This window comes from Hordeum vulgare, chromosome 7H (assembly GCF_904849725.1).
Source record: "Hordeum vulgare subsp. vulgare chromosome 7H, MorexV3_pseudomolecules_assembly, whole genome shotgun sequence".
Taxonomy (NCBI): Eukaryota; Viridiplantae; Streptophyta; class Magnoliopsida; order Poales; family Poaceae; genus Hordeum; species Hordeum vulgare.
Window position 1 is genome coordinate 346,886,614 of NC_058524.1, and position 5,709 is coordinate 346,892,322.

Sequence of the window (5,709 nt, forward strand, 5' to 3'; positions counted from 1 at the left end):
GGGTATTATATACCAAAATATCAGAAAAATGTCCTCTACCCGAATAACATTTTTCCAAAGCAAAATAAAAACTGTAAAAAAATGTTTTTTCAGAAATTCCGCAAAATGCTTTATTTTCTTTCTGCAAATATTCTTTGGGTTCTCTTGGCTCCAATATTTCAAAAAAATTGCCCGCACTTTGGAGGGTCATTTTCCTCCGGTCTCTCTCTTGCGTGCAAGAGAGTATTTCTCCGGGCATTTCTCATGCGAGGAAAAATGGAAATGCAAATCAAAAGACGAAGGAATTCAAGTGCTAAATTTATTTCAATCAATATGCATAGATGCTTAGCTACAATGTAAAACATTCCCAATTAGGAAAATTGGGATGTTACAAACCTACCCACCTTAAGATGAATCTCGCCCTCGAGATTCGGGTTGGCTAGAAAACAGGCGCGGGTGGTCTCGACGAAGATCCTCTTCTCGTTCCCAGGTGGCTTCTTCCTCGGTGTGGTGGCTCCACAACACCTTGCAAAACTTGATGATCTTGCTGCGGGTAACTCTGTTGGCAGTCTCGAGAATCCTGACGGGTTTCTCCTCATACGTCAGATCACGGTCAAGCTGTATGGCCTCTAGGGGCACTGTATCTCTCAACGGAACATCGGCCATCTCAGCGTAACATTTCTTCAACTAGGAGACATGGAAGACATCATGAACTCCGGACGCAGTTCCAGTTTGTATGCAACTTCGCCTCTACGTTCAAGAATTTTGTAGGGGCCAATGAAACGAGGTGCTAATTTTCCTTTCACACCGAATCTCTTGATTCCTCGAAGTGGAGACACTCGAAGATATGCTCGGTCTCCCACTTCGTACGTTACTTCCTTGCGTTTGCTGTCAGCATAACTCTTCTGCCTGGACTGAGCTATCTTGAGTCGGTCACGAATTAGTTTGACCTTCTCTTCAGAATCTCGGATAAGGTCAGGACCAAAAAGTTTTCGGTCTCCAACTCCATCCCACATCAACGGTATTCTGCACCTCCTTCCGTATAGAGCTTCGAAAGGGGCCATCTTCAGACTGGTCTGGTAGCTGTTGTTGTATGAGAACTCGGCATAAGGTAAATTGTCATCCCAACTAGACCCATAGTCTAGTGCGCAAGCTCTCAACATGTCCTCCAGAATCTGATTAACTCTCTCGGTCTGTCCATCTGTCTGTGGGTGAAAAGCTGTGCTGAACTCCAATCTCGTTCCCAAGGTTTCATGCAGTTGGTGCCAAAATTTGGATGTGAACTGAGTCGCTCTATCTCACACAATGCTCTTTGGTACTCCGTGCAGACATACGATCCTCGTCATATATATCTTGGCCAGCTTGGCACTCGTGTAAGTAGTCTTCACCGGAATGAAGTGAGCTACCTTGGTCAAACGATCGACCACAACCCAAATAGAATCATAGCCAGAACGGGTCTTGGGTAATCCTGTGATGAAATCCATACCAAGCTTTTCCCATTTCCACTCGGGTATCGGCAGAGGTTGGAGTAAACCTGCTGGCTTCTGATGCTCGGCTTTTACTCGCTGACAAACATCGCATATTGCTACGAACTCGGCAATGTATTTCTTCAATCCTGTCCACCAGATGTTTTCTTTCAGATCCAGATACATCTTGGTGTTGCCGGGGTGTATCGAGTACGGGGAATCATGGGCCTCCTGAAGTATGAACTTCCTGAGTTCGGGATCATTGGGCACATAGATGTGATCCTCAAACCATAAAGTTCCATGTTCATCCTCACGAGCCTTCCCGTCTTCCATTTTCTGCTTAATCTCAGCTATCTCCCTGTCGGATTTCTGTGCTTCGTGGATCCTTTCGGTCAAGGTGGACTGATTTCCAGTGTGGCAACAAATCCTCTTGGAATTATTTCCAATTTGAGCTCTCGGAGGTCATCGACTAATTCCTGGGGTAATCCTCCAGCTGTGAGCGTGTTCACATAACTCTTGCGGCTCAACGCGTCGGCTACAATATTTGCCTTGCCTGGGTGATAATGCAATCTCACGTCATAGTCCTTGATCAACTCTAGCCATCGCCTCTGTCTGAGGTTCAATTCCTTCTGCGTGAAGATATATTTCAGGCTCTTGTGATCAGTGTAAACATCACAACTATTTCCAATTAGGAAATGTCTCCAGGTCTTGAGAGCGTGCACTACGGCTGCTAGTTCCAAGTCATGTGTGGCATAATTCAACTCATGAGGTCTGAGCTGTCTGGATGCATAGGCTACAACTTTTCCTTCTTGCATGAGCACTCCTCCGAGTCCTTGACGAGAAGCGTCACAGTAAACCTGGAAATCCTTTCGAATGTTCGGCAATATCAGCACTAGGGCTGTAACAAGGCGTTTCTTCAGCTCTTGAAAACTGGTTTCACATTCCTCAGTCCAAACATACTTGGATTCTTTCTTCAACAACTCTGTCATGGGCTTGGAAATCTTTGAGAAATTCTCAATGAACCTCCGGTAATATCCGGCAAGTCCGAGGAAACTGCGGATCTCCTTGACTGAAGTGGGTGCTACCCATTCGGTGACTGCTGCGACCTTGGCAGGGTCCACTGCTATTCCTTCTCCTGAGATGACGTGTCCCAGGAATCCGACTTCCTTCAACCAAAACTCACATTTGCTAAACTTTGCATATAGCTTATGCTCTCGAAGCTTCTCCGGAACTAGACGCAGATGTTCCTTGTGTTCCTCTTCGTTCTTGGAGAGTATCAGTATGTCATCGATGAACACCACGACAAACTTGTCCAAGTATTCCATAAATACCTTGTTCATCAGATTCGTAAAATATGCCGGACCATTAGTCAGTCCAAATGACATGACCGTGTACTCATACAAGCCGTACCGAGTGGTGAAGGCTGTCTTGGGTATATCCTATTCACGAATTTTCAACTGATGATACACGGATCGAAGATCGATCTTTGAGAATACGCGAGCTCCAACTAACTAATCAAACAGACCATTGATCATCGGCAAGGGGTACTTGTTCTTGATGGTGACATCGTTCAATGCGTGATAATCGACAACCATTCTCAAGGACTTGTCCTTCTTTTCAACCAAGAGCACTGGGGCTCCCCAAGGTGAAGAACTTGGGCGAATATACCCTTTGTCCAATAACTAATTAATTTGCTTCTTGATTTCTATCAAGTCATTTGCGGGCATCCGATAGGGTCTCTTGGATATCGGGGCTGTTCCGGGTAATAGCTCAATCAAGAACTCAATCTCTCTATCGGGTGGCATGCCCGGCAATTCCTCCGGAAATACATCTGGGTACTCCTATACAATCGGTACTTCCTCCTGGACTACTCCCGTGAGAGAGTTTACTCGCTTACTCCGGGTCGGGTGCTGAGACACGTACTTAATCCGTTTCTGCTCGGGGGTGGTGAGCAAAATAGACTTAAGGGCACAATAAATATTCCCTTCATACTTGGCCAACCAATCCATGCCTAGGATTACATCCAATCCGTGGGACTCTAATACGATGAGGTCGGTGGGAAAATTATGGTTCCCGATGTTGAGACTCAAAGCATGGCATCCTATCCCGGTTGTCATCATGCCTCCTGGGGAACTGGTCTTAATAGGTTGGCTGAGGGTTCTAGTTGGCAAACTATACTTTTCCACAACTACCCTTGATATGAATGAATGTGTTGCACCAGAATCAAAAAGTACCAATACTGGACGTGAATTTAGCAATAACTTACCAACCACAGTATCGGGGTGATCATAGACCTCTTCAACATCAATGTGGTTCACATGAGCTCGAGGAAAAGGATTGGGCTTCTTTGCTGCTTCTTCGATTTCAAGCTCGCGGAGTGAAAGTTGCTTGATCTTCCTGGCGTCCTTGATCACACGATGCTCCAGAGTCCCGCTGTGCTTCTCCAAGGTCTGGGCATAAGACAATAGAGCGTCCTTGGTCTTGCTTGAGATGATTTCTCCGTCTTCGTTTCTCCGGGATACAGTGAATAGGTCTGGAGAAATAGGGCAGCCTTTGTATTCTTCCTTGATACGTCCGAGGGCACAATGGATCGCCATGTCCCTTCTGAGAATCCAGTTGGGTGCGATGAACTTGAAATCCACCGGCTCAGTGCGCGGCTGGAATGTCCTTCCGGGAACGTGCACCTCGATCTTGTAGCGTGAATCCTCCGGGTAAGACGAAGTTGGCTTCCGTGTGATAGTCGGCAGAGCAATCCTCAAGTCCTTGGTGATCTGCACCAGCTCCTTTCCGAACGGCATAGTGGCGTCGGGCTAGCAAAACTCCGTGAACTTAACAGGGATGAAGGTGGCCATCTGAACATTGGAAAATCAGAGAGAAGTCAGAAATGATCAGAAGAGGAAATAGAAGACTTATAGACATAAGAGAAAATAGTTTTCCTTCCTAAGGCTTTTCCATTCCTAGAGGTTACGTCCTAAGGTCAGCGAGTGCTCTGAATACCATTTCTGTAGCGACCCGACTCAAGACGAGTCAAGCCTCTGGTGTTTCCGTACCATCCCAAGATCATGCTGGTACATAATGTATATATTCAAGAGTTCAATCACACATCTTTATTAATCGAAATCTCATAAAGAGTACTTTATTACAATAAAGGATTACAATAAAGTTGCTGAAGGCCAACTCATGAGATATCTAACGAAGACCAGCGGAAGCATCAGGTAGACGAGTCCATCCGACTCCAAGGGCATGTCGCTGAGCGTAGATCGTAGCATCACTCCTGGTCGGAAAAGTACTCTACAACATGATACGTTGCAGCCGTGTAGGTCAGCATATTGAATATGCCGGCAAGTCATCAAAGAGAGGAGTAAAATAATAATCAACTATCTCTACATGCATATTTGGCCGGTGGGGCTAAGTTTTGCATAAAGCCAGTTTTCTCCTACAACAAGAAGGGTTGGAAGCAGAATATTACTACATTGTTTGTTGTTAACAAGATGGTTCCGCCAACCAATTCTCCTACCCAAAAAGTTGTTAACACCCACATCATTATTAAGTTGTGTCGAGAGTTCAGGGGAAATTCAATGCCTTCGGCTCAAGTTGTCCATGACCGTGGACATGGCTAATCGATTAGGTTGGGCACTCGGCAGAGTTTTGCACACGTTCCCCACAAGATTTGATCGCCTCCGGGTTTGTCCTCGCACTTCAGGGTGTTGGAAGACCGGATGATCAAAACATGGTCTTTCGACGGGTCCCTCTGAATCCCTGTCGGTGCCCATCCATTCCTACCATTCTTCTACATCTGCTAGCACCGCCTGTCCAGAGTCGCCGCGTTGTCCAACCAAGCCAGAGCCCATAATGACTTGTGGCTATGCAGGTAAGCCTTGAGGCTTGAAGTCTCCGTCCGTCTCTTCGAGCCTGGGTGAAGCTTTCCGCAGGCTGACATGGCCTCTCCAGCATCCCGGGCATCCACTTGGTTCTCCAGGGAGCCGATCAACCGTCCTTCACCCAGAGTTGCATTGCGTCCGAGGTCTTGAAAATCTTGTCTTAGCCGGTCTTGATTATTTAATCAACCTCGCATCTCTCGTGATATACACTCAACCGAAAACCCGTCTACTCAAGCATAGCATTAAGAAATAGTCGTCCCGGGGCCAAGTATCGGGGTTGTTGTGTTCCTACCACAGGATACTACAACTTATACTAATGTTTCCAAGTACCTAGGCAGCATGCAATTGGGCAAAGAAAGGTGATCTACCATGCATCGAAAACA